At 47.7% G+C, this 16,030-nt stretch overlaps 1 protein-coding gene across 7 annotated transcripts in view; it reads right to left on the reverse strand.

Moving 5' to 3' along the window:
- The window catches only part of KCNJ4 (potassium inwardly rectifying channel subfamily J member 4), a 30,276-nt gene extending 17,437 nt beyond the window's left edge, over positions 1-12,839 (reverse strand). For 2 of the 7 annotated variants that reach the window (XM_043501554.1, XM_038403081.2), the window contains exon 1: positions 4,710-5,331. The gene's annotated coding sequence lies outside the window, so the exon portion shown is untranslated. Of the gene's footprint in view, positions 1-3,673; positions 3,893-4,709; positions 5,332-11,585 lie in introns of those variants that run through there. The other 5 variants (XM_043501568.1, XM_043501562.1, XM_038403087.2 and 2 more) reach the window with 4 other exon arrangements.
- Positions 12,840-16,030: the final 3,191 nt, after the last annotated feature.

Raw genomic sequence — 16,030 nt, forward strand, 5'->3', positions numbered from 1 at the left:
AGTACTCCCTCAATTCCTATGGGTACTGGGCATTCTTGCCCCCCACCTGTCACCCCCTGTGAGTACAGGGCACCCCTACCCCTGAGAGAGATGGTGCCGATGGGACATAAATCTTCAAAGGGGTGCTCAGCAAAAAAAAGTTTGTGAATCTTTGTACTAGAGCATATCTTTTGCAAAGACCTCCTGTCTTGATTTACCATCTTCAAGTGATGGAGAAGCCTCTGCATTCCTTGGTAATCTGTGTCACTGATTAATTACCCTTCCCGGGAAAGATCTGCACCTTTTTTCCCAGTTTGAATTTATCTAATTCCAACTTCCAGCCATAGGATCTTGCTCAGCCTTCATGTACAAAATCAAAGAGCCCTCCACTACCTTTAAGCATGCACAGTCAGTATATTCTAATGCTGTTAACCTGTTGTCAGATAGTTTTGCAGGGCTGTGAGGAATGGGGAAATTGCTTTCCCCAATTTTTACCTTTCATAGAAAATAAGTGCTAGCAGGAGGCCGGGAAGCTACACATTTATGAATAAGGGATTGATCACTAAGACACAAGCAGCCATCTATTGATCACAGAGCTGCTCCATTTGATTAAACTAATACAACTAAATAATGTCACAACATCGAAGAATTGGAACTTGCTGAGTCAGACTGCTATTAACCAGTCTGGAATGTGTATGCATAAGGCTATGTGCCATGAGTGTAGGTCACAGGGGAGCACAGTGTCAATTGCTATGTCCTTCTCCCTTTTCCTAGTACCCTCCAAAGTGATCTCACCACCGAAATGCAGCTGCCTCTGGGGTGGAACGCAGCAGACACTTTGTACCTGTCACCCCATGCACCAGAGTCATAGGGGGAGAAATGAAGAATAATTTCTCCATGTGAAACTGCAGAATGATTTACAGTAGCTATTAGCCAAAAGGGAGTGGATCCATAAGGAGTACATTGGCAGAGTAATAACCTGGGGCCCTGGAAGAGATGCATGAAGGATCCCCCAGGACTGGAATAAGAACATAAGAACGGCCATACTGGGTCAGACTAAAGGCTCGTCTAGCCCAGTATCCTTTCTTCTGACAGTGGCCAATACCAAGTGCTTCAGAGGGAATGAACAGACCAGGTGATAATCAAGTAATCCATCCCCTGTTGCCCATTCCCAGCTTCTGGCACACAGAGGTTAGGGATAACATCCCTGCCCAGCCTGGCTAATAGTCATTGATGGACCTATCCTCCATAAACTTTATCCAGTTCTTTTTTTAACCGTTATAGTCTTAGCCTTCACAACATCCTTTGGCAAGGAGTTCCACAGGTTGACTGTGCATTGTTGGAAGAAATATTTCCTTTTGTTTGTTTTAAACAAGCAGGAGTTGTGAGGCAAAGCTGAGGCGCACTCACAGAGCTATAGGGCAGGGTGGGGAGGAAGAAAGACTGAGGTGCATTGGCAAAGTGTGGTGCAAGGGGTTTGCACTGCGCAGTAGCCTCTTGTTTTCCTGAGCACCTCACACATTTTACAGAAGATAGTTTTGATTTGAAAAAAGTCAGTTTTCCTTGCAAATTACATGACAATGCTGTAAGGGGTGAGGTTTGCTGCCTCTGCTCGTCTCCGAATTGAAACAACTGATCTCACCAGTCAGTTTTGGCCTCCAAAAAAGAGAGGAGAGGAGAGGAGGGACAAAGAGAGAGGAGAAAGAAATAGAGCTCCTCCTTTCCAGCTCAACCCCTTCTCCTCCCTCTTTATCCTTCCTCTTCCCCTCCTATCCCCACCAGAATAGCTCTCTCTTTAAAGAATGTGGGATCTACCCAGCATTTTAGACAGGAACCTGAGGAATGGAGGTTCCTGTATGAGTAGGGTGGGGAGAACGGGAGCTTGGCGGAGATCTCCCATCTCTCCATCCTGAGCTTGCTCCCAACAGGGATCTCCTCAGCAGAAAAACCTAAGGGGAGTAGATAGCTAGGAACTCCATTGGCATGATGAGGACCATGTTCAGGTCTTGTCAGTCACGCCCCTGCAGCACACCGAACCCGCCCCGTTTTCACTCTGCCCCCTAGCAAGGGAGACAGATGGTGAGCAGGCTTCATACAGCACAGAGGCCAATATTCATTGCTTAACCTTACTTGCACCCAGGCATCGCTCGCTTCTGCTCACAATCAGGCTGGCGCACAATAACTTGGCACACTTTGCTGGGCAAGGACTGGCAGCATCTAGGCAAGGCTTGCGTTTAGACAAGCAAACACGTTTGCACTCAGTTTGCACCTAAGGGGCTTGACGCACATCAACTCTGTCCCTTGTGCACAAAAAGTGCAGGGGCCTAAATGGGCTTTAAGGAGGGGAGGGGCAGACAGCAAGGCCCTCACTTGAGCAATGATGCAGTGAGAATAGCGCCTCTCCCCAATATCCACGCACAGACTTCAAACAAGAGGAAATCAGAGCCCACCCCTCTCAGAGCATGATATCCCAGGAAGCCTTCTTCCAAAGTTAGGAGCCTTGAGACCACACAACCCTGAGTATCTGCACTATAATGACACTGTACACATGCATGGACCTAGACAGGTAAATCTAACCATTCTCCCCTCCACCCTTGGAAGCCATGGGGAGGGCATATGTGCACAAGGAAGAAATAAGTTGACTGTCACTGCCGCTGGCCTCTGGGTTGTTTCAGCCGCTGGCCCTGGTTCTCTCCCTCATCTGACCACAAGGAACACCAGTTTTGACAGCCACAGAATCATAGAGAGGTAAGGCTGGAAGGGAACTTGAGAGGTCATCAAGTCCAGCTCCCTGCGCTGAGACAGGACCAAGTAAACTTAGAGCATCCCTGACAGGTGTTTGTCCAGCGTGGTCTGAAAAAAACCTCCAGGGATGGGGATTCCAGCATAGATTGCCACCCTCCTTCCGTGGACCGTTGCCCATTTGGGAGGGTGACAGCACATTCCATTTTTGATCAAATGAAAAAAAAATTACTCAATGGGATTTCAAGAGAAAACCTCAAAGGTTAATTCCTATATCCAGTCCCATCTGCTTTACACCTCAGAACACAGCAGGTGAAGAGCAGATCCTGAAGGGAAACTATTCTCTTTCCATTCTCCCAGCAAGGCCAGGGCACTTCAGAGGGGCCCCGTCCATTTTAGCACTCATGTTAGCACCCTTGCCTCATGGATTGGAAGGGGATGGCTTTGTTTGCCGTATGTCACCCATTCAAATAAATTTCGGGCCAAACCCCACTCTCCTTGCACACTGACATCACTATCTCCTCACTGAAGTCAATGGGGCTGCTCAGCTGAGTAAAGCAAAGGGGATTTGGCTCTATAAAAGGTCGGCGATGCAGTTTTTGTGCTGCTATATCTGATCATTCAGTCATTACAACCCCTAGTGCAGATACCTTTATACTGGTACAGCTGTACCTTATACCACTGTCGCTTGCTTTGGTAAATTTCCAGGAATAAGCTATACCAGCGTAAGCACCTTTATACCAGAATAATTGTGCCCATGGTGGGATTGGGGGTCGCACTGAACTAATTACATCAGTTTCTCAACAGATACCACAGCACAAAAACTGTGCATAGACCAGCCCTTAAATGTCTCTCCTACTAGCCATTTGGGTCATTCATTACCAGTGCTTCCTGGGTATGTTAAAATGGAATAATCTAACTTGGACATCAAGGCATGGCTGTCACCTCCTACCTCCATCAAGTGATGTGGGAATGGATGGACTCTGGCGATAGAATACGTCAGCTTCCTAGCAGAGGGAGCCCCTCTGAAATTTGCCCACTAATGAGGATGCAGAGTCCAATGTGTACAGGAAGGACCTCCACGGTGGGGGGTGGCAGCAGGAGTTCACATGAGACATGCCAGGTTCACCAACACGCTCTGACAACACAATGCACTGTAGTGATGGATGCACTAGAAACACAGGGAGAGGGAGAGATTAGATGGAGCAGAGACTTTCCCTGGCATTTTGCTAGGTGCTTCCTCAGCTTCAAAGAAACTCAAGAGTTTGAAGCCTCTTTAGACTGCTTATTTGGGCTTCATTTCTGCCAATTATATCAGCAACACAGACAATCAGTGACCTAGAAGAAGTTGGACAGAGGGGTGTGGGGTATCGATTATCGATTCTGACAAGCTTCACAGAGAGAGAACCAGCATGTGCCCTGAAGTGCCCGAGTTTTTGAGCACATGCACAAGGAATCCAGCTCCTCATCTCTAGACTTGATTAGGGAAATGGATTGGAAAGGCACACAGAAGAAGTGGAGGGTACCAGCAATTGGGGGTGAGAGACACAGGGAAAACCAAAAATAACTTGTAAAGGGGAGCAGTCAACAAATTATTTGCGGCTAACAATAAAAAGTCACATAAATGTAACCAAAGTTGACATTCCAGGTCAAAAAAGGAGGGAAAATTATGGAGCTTTAACTATATATGTGTGTTTGTGTGTGTATATCTGTCTGTCTGTCTGTCTGTCTATCTAACTACACACACACACACACTCTCACGCTTACAGTTTATTTTATATATGCATACACACAGTTTATTATATATATTTATATATGCACACACACACACACACACACACACACACAAACATAAATACGTGTATATATACACACACATACTTATATATATTATATATTTGCATCGATAATTCATATGAAATTATGCATTATTAGCATAGCAAAAATCCTGGAAAATTATGAGGCTAATAACCATAATAATTTCTTACCCAGGTCCTGTGTTATTCCCTGTTTGAGTCCTGGAGAGCCAAAAGTCAGGGAAAGGGAAAAAAGGGAGATTTCTCCATCCCACCATGAAATCTGTCACCGAGCCTGGATTTAAGGAATCTGGGGGTCTCTCTCCTTTTAGTTTCTTTTTCTGTCTCCTCGCTATTTTTCAAGTAGCTACTTCTTCCTAAGAATTTCCTCTGGCATGCTCTAACTTTCCCTCATTTGTTTCTATTACCTTCTCTTTCCTGCACTTTATATCTCCCCATTTTTAGCATTTTTTGTTTTGAGGAATTTCCTTTATTTGTCTGCAGCTTGTCGATGAGTTCTTGAACCGGTTTCTCCCTTCTGTCTGTTTATCACCCTCTCTCTTTTTTTGTCTGGTTGTCGCTTTCCCCGCCTCCCTCAGTTTGTCTCTATTTTACAATCTCTCCATTCGCTCTTTTTCTCCATTCTATTTTTCCTCTCTCCTTCCTCCCTCTCATTCTCTCTCAGATTGCTATGCAGTCTGTAGCTAAGAAGTCAGTAACTCTCTGGGAGAATCCAACAGCTTTCCGCTACTTTAGCCCATCCTCACATGTGATCTCAGAGCCATGGATACACACTGCAGATGCAGAGATGGGGAGAGATGAGAGTGCAACCAAAAGCAATGGAAACAGGAATGGGAACACATGCAGCTGGCACTCACATGCCCCAGGCATGTTTGCATGGAGCACAGTGGCCTGTAGAGGCTTGCCACACAGTCTGTACCAGAAGGCATAGAAATCCAGGTCCTTTTTTTTTCCCTTCTTCCCAGATGCTGCACCCAGCATCTAATCCAGGGAGGTACAGAAATCTCCCTCCAATTCACCAGCTATTGCACTCTTCCAGAACTTTCTCCAAAGGTGCCGTGTGTCATCACTGTTTTTGCTTGTCATTGGATTTGAAGCAGTTCCCAGTACTGGGTGATCCTACTATAGATTTACAGAGAATGTCCTTGCAGGGGCCCACAGGGGCCTTCTGAGGATCCCTGTGGAGTTAGTTCAGGGTCTACTGTGACCCTCCCCTGCTAAGAGATTCAGCCAGGAAAACACTCTCTGGGTCTCACCTCACCCAGAAATGTCTCAGCTATTTTTCACAGGGCTGCTCCTCTAGCAGGCACAGGGGCTTTGTGTCAGAGGAAAGCACAGGCGGTGCCCCTCATTTTCATATTAGAACAAGGTACAGGTAACAAGGCTCTCCCTTTAGCTACTCAGTATCCCTTAGGCACCTAACCGTTGGGCTTCAGGGACAGTCATTGGGAGGTTATGGTCTCATTGGATTTCCTCAGCCAGAGGTTCCTAAACCCTTTCAGAACATGGACCACATCCTAATAAAACACCGCCTTGTGGACACCTCACCTCCCATGCGTAATCCCACGGACCACCTCCCCCTCACTGGTGATCAAACACCATCCCTGTGGCAGCCACAGCAAGCGCTTACATGGAACAGCAATATAGGGAAAGAGATGTGGTTTTAGCGTCTTTCAGTGCAGTTTAACAGCAGTAAAGAAGAAGAGCCAGCACCATGCAACCAGCTTGCTCTTTGCACCCACTCACAAGGGTGCCACAGCGCACAGTTCACTTAGCCCTTGGATGGGAGACCTCCAAGGCACTCAGGTGATGCAGGAGCTGGCGTCAGTCAGTAGGAGGTGCTCTTCCCCCTGAGTCAGTACTGAACTCACGCCAGCAGCATGCTAGGAGCCTGCTGTGCAGCTGTAAACACCACCTTTCAAATGAGACATACTGTCAAACCACTATTTGTGGCCGTAAAGGTCCCAAGACCCTTTCCCCAAGAACTCTAGGTGCTGTCATAGTGTCATAGTCATGCATCCGATGAAGTGAGCTGTAGCTCACGAAAGCTTATGCTCTAATAAATGTGTTAGTCTCTAAGGTGCCACAAGTCCTCCTTTTCTTTTTGCGAATACAGACTAACACGGCTGTTACTCTGAAACCTTCACTCAGAACAGCTCTCCAGGTGCTTCCTTCACAGCAAGACAACCAGGAAGGAAGTCTGAGCTTGAGCTGGGGTAGGATTCAGGAGCTCTTGGCTCTGCCACCAATTCCCTGTGTGACCTTGGGCAAGTCACTTCACCTCGCTGTGCCTCAACAACCCATTTTTAGCCTGAAGACAATTCTTCCAGACTTATGGGAAGGGATGAGAGGATAAAACGCTTTGTACTCGTGAGGCACTCAGCTACTACAGTGATGGGAGCTATACAAAAACCCCTAATAGAATGAAAAGGCAACATTCTTTTTTTTTTTTTTTTTTTTTTTTTTTTTAAGGGGGGGCAGAAGATGAATCTTCTATGATACCCTGTTTTCCCCCTCCCTGGACATAACTCCCCCCAAAATGCTGTCACTGCAATCTGACCTCAGCCATAGGTCAGGAATGGTGGGTAAATAAAGGACTAGACATGAGGCACGAACTCTTCCCCCTCATCTCTCGAAAAAGCAGCTGATTGTGTCTTCTTGGGCATTCTCTATAGAGTTAGCATGGCAGGACAGAAGGACTATCGCCAGCAGGGGGCGCCGGGTGTTTTCTATAGAGAACTTCACTGACCCCCAATGGAGACAGTCTTCATTTAAATACACCTCGTTCACTTTCACCCTCTCCAGCCAGGGTCAGCTGTACCCCATGCTGCCAGCAGCAAACTGCTGGGTGAGGCAGCGGATGGCTACCTCTCCCAATCCCTGCCACTCTCCCCCAGCTGCTTTCTTTAATAAGCCGCACAGAATATTTTAGCACCTATGGAAAAACCACCACAGACGGTGGTGGCAGCCGTTGCTAGGGAGATGCTCCCAAAAATAGCCCCACTCCACCAACCTTTCCTGCTGCTGCTGTGGGGATGGGGGAAGCAAAGGGAGGGAGGGAAGAGGATGCGGTGCTCCCTGGAATGTGAGCTAACACACGGCTTGGCCCAAGCTGAAGTTAACAGCCACACTTCCCAAAGTGGCCTCTGATTTTGGGTGCTATGGCCAGGCTCCTCTTTGGCCATGTCAGCCTCTGGTGGATAGGGTGGTTGGAGTATGTTTCTCCTCCCTATAAGGGAAGAGCCCTCCACCTAGGAGAAGCCTTTTCTCCCTGCTGCTCCATCCCTGTTGTCACCTGTTTTTTCTCTCTCTTCTCCCTCTAGCACCAGGTTATTAAAGGTGGCCCTGAATTGGACTCAGGTGTCTCTAATTAACCTGAGGTAAGCCCATTTTAGTTCATAGGGAAAAGAGCCTTCACCATTATAGGACAGATACACCTGCCTTCCAAACTCGCTTATAGCTGCTCCAACTTAGTCACATCTTGGCCCCCCAACTCCGGCTCAGCATTAGGGACTTCGGCTATGTGGGCCAGGAAACAGGCCTGTCATGAGTATACATCTGCATTGCCATGTTTGATTCCTGCCCTGTGCTGCGCCCCGATGTGGGAGGGTTGTAGTGACAGGACCCATCTTGTTATTCTTCCATTTTTTAATTTGTTCTGATGCATCCACTTCAGGGGAGCATGGTCCATAATGAGGGTAAACCTCCGTCCGAGCCAGTAGTACCACAGGCTTTCCATGGCCCACGTTACCATAAGACATTCCTTCTCCACCACGCCATACTTTTGTTCTTTGGGAAGGAATATTCTACTGAAGTACAAGACTCAGTGTTCTTCCTCTCCTACTATCTGAGAGCAGCATGGCTCCTAACCCTACCTCGGAGGCATCCATTTGTAGTATGACCTTTTCAAAGTCTGTGGCTGCTAGAACTGGATGAATGTAGAGGGCTGTCCTCGGATTCACAAAATGGATCTTCAGCCATACCAGTTCATTATATTATGTCTGGGCCTCTGGCCTTTATCAGATCTCTCAGAGGGTATGCCCCCAGGGCAAAGTGAGGAATGAATCACCTGTAATACCCCCACTATCCTCAGGAATGCTCTCACCTGTTTCTTCATGATCAGTCGAGACCAACTTTGTGTTGTCTCTACCTTGTTCAGTTGGGGTTTCACTACGCCTCTCCCCACGATGTATCAGAAGTATTTGGCTTCTACCACCAATATTGCATATTTGGATGGCTTAGTGGTGAGACTTGCTTTCCCCAGGGTATACAGTACTGCTTCCACCTTTTCCAGATGTATCCCCCAGTCTTGGCTGTGAATGATCACATCATCCAAGTAAACAGCTGCATACTTTGCATGTTGGCATACTAGCTTATTGATGAGGCATTGGAAGGTTGCTGGAGCCCCATGTAATCCAAAAGGGAGGACCATGTTCTGGTATAGGGTCTCTGACATAACAAAGACAGTTTTCTCTTTGGCCACCTCTGCCAGAGGGATTTGCCAATATCCTTTGGTCAGGTTGATGGTAGACAAAAATCTTGCTTTTCCCAACTGGTCTATTAGTCTGTCTATTTGAGGAATTGGTAAGCATTGAACTGGGACACTTTATTTAATGTTCGGAAGTCACTGCAGAACCTCATAGTACCATCTGGTTTATATACCAGAATGATTGGACTGGGCCACTGACTATAGGACTCTTTAATGACTCCCAGTTCCAGCATCCTCAACTTCTGTACTGATCTTTTTGTTGGTATGGTTCATTCTTCACCTTTACTTCTGAATCCATGATGACATGGTGATGAGCTTCCATGGTTCTGCCTGGCTTCCCTGAGAACACATTGTGATTTCGCTTGATCATCTTGACGACTTTTGTACATTGTGCAGGGTTCAATTTGGGGCATATTTTACACATCCCTAAGGTTTATCTTCCTGGAGTGGAACCATATAGGGCAACCATATAAGCTCCTCTGTCTTCCCAGGGCTTTAACAGGTTGACGTGGTAGATTTGCTCCTGCTTTCAGTGATCAGGTTGTCAAATCATATATTCAACCTCCCCTCTATTACTTTGTATGACCCCTGCCATCTGGCCAAGAGCTTGTTTTCCGCAGTGGGCACCAGCACCATTATCCAATCCCCTATCTGGAATTTCCAAACCTTGACTTGTAATTATAATTGGCCTGCTGGGCCTTTTGTGCTTCTCCCTCCTCCCCATCTTGCACTATGGGAGTGACGTGGGCTATTCTGTCCTGCATCTGTATCACATGTTCAATTACATTCATTCCTTAACTAGTCTGTTCTACCCAGTCATCCTTGGCAATGTTCAAAATGCCCCAGGGATGGTGACCATATAGCAACTTGATGGGAGAAAATGCCTGTGGAAGCCAGGGGAACCTCCCTTATAGCAAACATCAGGTAGGATAGCAAGTTATCCCAATTTTTTCCATCTTGACTCAGTACTTTCCATATTATGCTCTTCAGTATTCTGTTAAAACATTGGACCAGGCCATCAGTCTGTGGATGGTAGGCCAAGGACATCAACTTTGACACAAAGGGAGTCCCTTGATCAATCAGAATCTCCTTAGGTATGCCTACCCGAGATAAAACTTGGATTAACTCCTTTGCTATCCTCTTGGACATTGTGTTTCACAGGGGTACAGCTTCCGGGTACCAAGCAGCACAGTCCAGAATCACAAGCATAGCGAGATGACCTTGGAGTGACTTCTCCAGCAGACCTATCAGGTCCACTGTCCTCTCAAATAGGACTTCAATAATTGGTAGGGGTACTAAAAGGGCCCTTGTGTGAGGGTGTGGGCTGTGCAATTGGCATTTAGGGCAGGAGGTGCAATAGCATTGAACCTCCGTATAGATTCCTGGCCAAAAAAACCTTCATGGGATTCTATCCAGTGTTTTATCCACTCCAAAACAAGTGACTATGGACTAGGTCTAATACGGCCTTTCTGTGTCCTCAGGGTACTAAAAGCTGCTGCAGTTCTTGGTCCTGTAGTCAGACTAGTCTATATATCAGGTCCTTTTTCTAATCACGAAGTAAGCCCCTGGACCTTTGAGTTTCTCCTCTACTGGGACCCCATTTACCTCACCCAGTTTTTTTCTAATATTTCAGTATACAGGATCATTAGCCTGAATCTGCCCAAAATTTCTACACAAGGGACCAATATGTCCAAACTCAAGGAAGTCTATTTTATTTTCACCCCCAGGATTGGTCTCTGTGGAAGTTGGCCCAACCTCCAGTTTAATAACTGTCCAAGTTGCCTCCCCACAAGCTGAATGAGATCAGTTACCTACGAGCACCACCTTTTGATTCTGGGCCAATATTTTGGCCCCCAGCCATTTGTCTGCTCTTCTTTCTCTTTTAGTCTTCCAGGATTTACCAGATGCTGAAAACACATCTGGGGCTGACTCAGAGAAGATGGTCTATTTACTGGAGTCATGATATCAGCAGGGGGCTACTACTTTCCCCCAATCCATCCACTGGAAGTAGATTTCCAAGACCCTGGGAAGTCTCATCCTATGAGCATTTGGTATAGAAGTTTAGGGATTACAACTGTTGTCAGCCTTGTTGTGCTTCCCTAAATCTCTCTTTGTACAGGAATGGCTGGGTAATAACTAATTGTCCCATGTATGTAGGCTATTCCTGTGTGTTTGGCCTGAGACATAGGTTCCATACCACCGATTTCCCAGAGACCAATGTGGCTGCATTTCCTGAGTCCACTAAAGCAACACTATACCATACAGCCTGACTGGCCACATATATCTATGTGGAGTCATAGTTACACCTACAAGAGTGATTAATCCACATAGATGCTCACTATCCCCCAAGTTGCACTGCATGAGCGCCTCACAATTTGGATACTGAACAGCTATATGCCCTAGTTCCCCATAAGCATGGCACGTTTATGTAGTCCTGGATATTCCCCTATTCTTTGGGCTACTAGGCCTTACCTCATGGCCTTCTTTCCCCAGTTCCCCAAGTCCCTTCACAACCTCAGGCCCCTCTTCAGAATTCCTCCTCCCCAGTACAGGCCTACCTGAACTCTCAGAGGTATGGACCTTCAGGACTGAGGCTGGTTTCCTGGTCTGGTGCATCTCTTCTCTGGTAGTCTGAGAAAGCTCTCTGGCCATTAAGTGTCTGTCTGTGAGGATGACCAAATCATTGTAAGCGGGCGCTGTCATTTCAGCAAACTCACCCTCACAGGTCTGGCAGCAGGTCCTCTCAGGAATCTGTCCAAAACCAAGAGTTCTATTATATTTTCCCACTGTGTGGGTCTCGGGACTCAGCTACTTCTGCGTTAGATGGATCAGGTAGAACAGTTGTGGTCTTGGTGCTTTTCTTCTCTTGGAATCTCCACTCATGGAATCTCTGGGCCCTTAGGACTGTAGTTACTCTGGATCTCCCCAGGATCGCAGTTTCCAACTGGCCGTAATCTTTAGCAGTTTACTCTGTCATATCATAGTAGGCCTTCTGGGCCTCGCCACACAGGAAGGGAGCAAGGATACTTGACAACTCCAGGCCTCACATAGGGCTGTTCTTTCAAATGTGAGGAGATAAAACCTCAACATCTATTCTGTTATCATCTTTTGTAGGTAACTGCTGGCCTTTAAGGATCATGTTCCATTGTGGCCGTCTCTCAGAGGAGTCAGGGCTTTCAATTATCTCACTACTTCCTGTAGGGTAGCTCACTCCTGTGCCACTGGGTTCATCAGCAGTTGAGTTGTCTCTTGTATTTGTACGGACTTGTGCTCAGCGGCCGTCTGGACTCTGGTAGCCTCTTATTGTGCCATAGTGGCCTGCAACAACATCCTCACCACGTGGTCCATGCTCAGGAACCATCTACCTTGTCCCTGGGGTACTCCACTCCATCAAATCCCACCTCTAACACTACATGTGACTAGATACCTCTTCTGTTCCATCAGCCTCAATGTTTCTTCTGCTGGTGGCGGGGCTGGAGTTAATCAGTCCTACTCTGGAGATTTTTAATTCTTAACTTTGGCTTATTCACGGTATTTAAAGGTGGGCCTCAGGGTAGGCCCGAGCAGTTCTCTTAAGTAAAAGTACCCACAACACAAAAGAAATACCTCTCCTTGCCTCCACCAGAAAATTGACTTATTGAATGCTGGCTTCTGGTCATCAGCCCCTCCCCAAACAGAAATAAACTCAGTCTTTCCTCTGTTGGGAGGAGAGCAGCCCTCCAGCTAGGAGAAGCCTTTTCTCCCTGCAGCAACTTTTTTGTTGTTGTTGTTGTTGTTGTTTCTTCTTCTTCTTCCTCCTCCCCCTCTCTCTCTCATTGAAATAGGGGGGATGGGGAGGGGTTAAAAGGTCCCCAGCAGCCCTTAATTGGACACAGGTGTCTCTAATTAACCTGTTTCAGAGTAGTGTTAGTCTGTATTCGCAAAAAGAAAAGGAGGACTTGTGGCACCTTAGAGACTAACAATTTTATTTGAGCATAAGCTTTTGTGAGCTACAGCTCAATTCATCGGATGCATTTGGAATTAACTAATTAACATGAGGTAACCTCTTTTCAGTTAATAGGGAAAAGTGTCTTCAGCCTTCTAGCACAGATACATCTGCCTTCCACCACTCCCTTCCACCTCTTGTTGAGGTTCTGGCTGCACTTTTCCCTGCACCTTTTTATATATGCACATCCTAGTCATGGCCTCACAAAGGTGCGGGACCACCTTGTCAACCTCCTCCTAGCCATGGCCAAAATGGCCATTTATAACACCAGGGAGAGGGGGTTGGCTGGTGGGGGAGGGTTGCGACTGTGGGGCCTGTTTTCGTTCTTTCATCCATTCACAGGCGGAGTTCCTCTGGGCGGCCTCCCCTGGTTCCTTGGATGCTTTTGAGGAGCAGTGGGCGCTCTCCGGAGTTCTCTGCTCTTTGTCCCCTTCTGATTCCCTAGTTTTGGCCCTCTGACCCCCGCACCTGTTCCTGTTTTTTTTCTTTGTTGTCCCCTGTATTTAGTTGAGCACTGGGTTCAGTAGCTCCTTCCCAGGCTGGGGGAGGGGCCTTTAGCAGAGGGCAGGCTTGCACCCACCCACTTCGCAGCACTCAATATGACCACTCCCTTCCAGCTCTTGTCACAGTGCCCAGACTTGACACACCGTGGTTCTGAGTTTCAGAGGGGTCACTGAAGTCAATGGGAGCTGTGTGTGCTCAGCATCCCAGTGAAAAATCAGGCCTTCAATGTCTGAAGTTTTTGGCCTAGACAGCAGTAGCCTGGGCCATCCCACTATCATGCTCTATGCTAGGAAGAAGGCTCAATCACTGGAGTTTCTCCCTCACACTTTTCCCCGCTCCCTTATTGTACTCTCCTGCCTTGGCCTGTTCCTCACACACGTCAGGTCAGCTCTTGCCCGACAGGTTTACAATATTAGTGAGAAGGTGGGTGAGGTAATATATTTTACTGGACCAACTTCTGTGAAGCTTGCAAGCTTACACAGAGCTCTTCTTCAGGTCTCTCTAATATTCTGAGGCCAACACAGCTACAACACTGCATACAGCAATGGGGTGGGTGGGGGAAGGTTTATAGTATGGCATTCCCTGGGGCATGGGTGGCAGGTGAACCACCCATTCAGGTAGGCTAGCCTCCCACCCCACCCTTTCCATCCCCCGCCAGAGCCCCAAGCCCCCCACTGCACCCCCAGCCCTGTAGCACCATGCAGGTGGCCCAACCAACGGTCTCAGCCACCTTGAGTCCTGGCCCGCCCTAACTCCAGCCCCAGTCCCCACCCACTTCAGGGAAATTCTGGCTGGGGCCACGAGGGAAGAGCAGGAAGGGACCTCAGGCAGAGCATGGCTGGGGCTCCACCTGACTGTCTGGGAGGCTTAGCCTGTGGGGGAACAGCCGCTTGAGGAGGGGGAATACCATGTGCTGTGGGAGCGGGCAGGAGGGAAGCTAGCGGTTGCTGGAAGTATCAACCAGTCTTAGCTTTTTCCCCTAGATAGGAGGGTCCCATTGTCTTTGCCCAACACCCAGTGGTACCAGCTCCGTATCAGGCTGTGATGATTGGGGAATTTGTCTATACAGCTTATGACTTCTGGTTGATATTACTAAGTTATCATAAAGTGCTACTAGCAAAACTGCTGTATCCTGAATGCTTTCCCCAGATTTGAAAAAGAGCTTCATGGAGCTCAAAAGCATGTCTCCTTCACCAACAGCAGTTGATCCAATAAAATATATTACCTCGCCTACCTTGTCTCTCCGTACATGTATCCGCCATGTCTTCCCAGCCTGAAAAGCATGTTTCCCCCAGACTGAGAACAATAGGAAGGTACTTAACTTTTAACAATGTACTTTAGTAACAATAGGTATGCTAAAAAGTAGTTTCCTTCTTGGAAAAGCAGTTTTATATTATCCCAGCGGGGGAGGGGGGAGAAGGGGAATGGAAAGTTACCCAACAGACAGAACAAAGGAATCCAGAATTTGGAAGTTAAGGGTTAAATAGAAAGCCACACAGGAACAGAAGGGAATAAGGAAGGGGTCAGCAAGCCATGCCCTGAACTAGAAGGCTCTGACCTTGGGGTGAGGACTGGAGTTCTGCAAGAGAGTGTGTTTAAATATGGAGTTGTCTAGGGGTATTTCTACATTGCACTGTCAGCACAGGTTTTGAACTCAGGCTCAAGCCTAACCCCCTTTCTGTCTACACACACATCATGCTAATCCAGGGCTTGGACCTAGGGTCTTAGAATCCCACAGGAGTGGAGGGTCTGAGCCTGAGTCAAGCCAGGATTCAAACCCTATTGTTCTGCAGTGTAGACACAGCCCCACAGCATCTGCCAATATCAGGTAACAATGCCAGCCTGAGACGTGGTGATCCGCTCATGGGGCTGAATCCAGACAAGGCAGCAACCACCTTGACTCCTCCACCTTCTGGCATCAGAGTTGTCAGCATGTACAACCCAGAGATGGGAAGAGGTTGGCAAGGGGAATGGGGCAGCATGTTGGGACATGCCTATTTCTCCTGGGCAAGAGACACCCCCTAGATCTAGCCCCTTGGCTGGCTGAGGTGCTGGCAATGGAGATCAAGAGGGAGACTGGAGGCTCTGGTTTTTCCCTGTTGCAAGTATTAAAAATCCCTCCACTCTCCTTTCAACCCTTGGGGGTTCTGTTGGCAGCAGGCTGAGGGGAGCTTACCAGGGCTTTGCACCAGCTCAGCCAGCGTGGTGGGGTTGGCATTCAGCATAGACACAGACCAAAAGAAAATGGAGGTGGGTGATCAGGGTGAGGAGGGGGACTACCTGGTTAAGTGGACAGCTGCCCATTGGGGAGGTACAGCAGCCTTGCTCTGGTGGGTGTGGCAGGAAAGAGAGGGTATGTCTACCCTGCAACAAAAGCTGTGCTCTCAACTTGGGTTAGTTAGTTAACTTGGCTTAAAACAGCAGCCGAGACATGGCTTTCAACCCCAGCCTTCCCTCTGGGCTTTAACTCGAGCTGCGAACTCGAGTTAGCAACACACCTTTCGCACCTCCCCA

The sequence above is a fragment of the Dermochelys coriacea genome, chromosome 1, assembly GCF_009764565.3.
Source record: "Dermochelys coriacea isolate rDerCor1 chromosome 1, rDerCor1.pri.v4, whole genome shotgun sequence".
NCBI classification, from domain to species: Eukaryota; Metazoa; Chordata; order Testudines; family Dermochelyidae; genus Dermochelys; species Dermochelys coriacea.